Source organism: Corvus brachyrhynchos, unplaced genomic scaffold, assembly GCF_000691975.1.
Source record: "Corvus brachyrhynchos isolate BGI_N302 unplaced genomic scaffold, ASM69197v1 scaffold1097, whole genome shotgun sequence".
Classification (NCBI taxonomy): Eukaryota; Metazoa; Chordata; class Aves; order Passeriformes; family Corvidae; genus Corvus; species Corvus brachyrhynchos.
The window spans coordinates 146,926-147,153 of record NW_008239003.1 but is presented as its reverse complement, the minus strand read 5'-3'; positions in this window follow the sequence as shown (position 1 = coordinate 147,153).

Genomic DNA, 228 nt, shown 5'->3' with positions numbered 1-228 from the left:
GCCAGGCCCAGCTCCCGCAGTCTCTGCTCATCACAGAGCTGCTCCAGACTCCAGATCACCTCTCTGGCCTCCACTGGACCCCCTTCTGTAGATTCTTCTCTTCTGCCATGAAGCCCAGACCTCCACACAGTAAACTGGAGCCAGAAAACTGACCAGTTCTGGTTCTCAGCGTGTCCGGCACAGCAACGGTAGCAGCAGCCCGTCCCACTGCTGAGGGACCCACCGGGT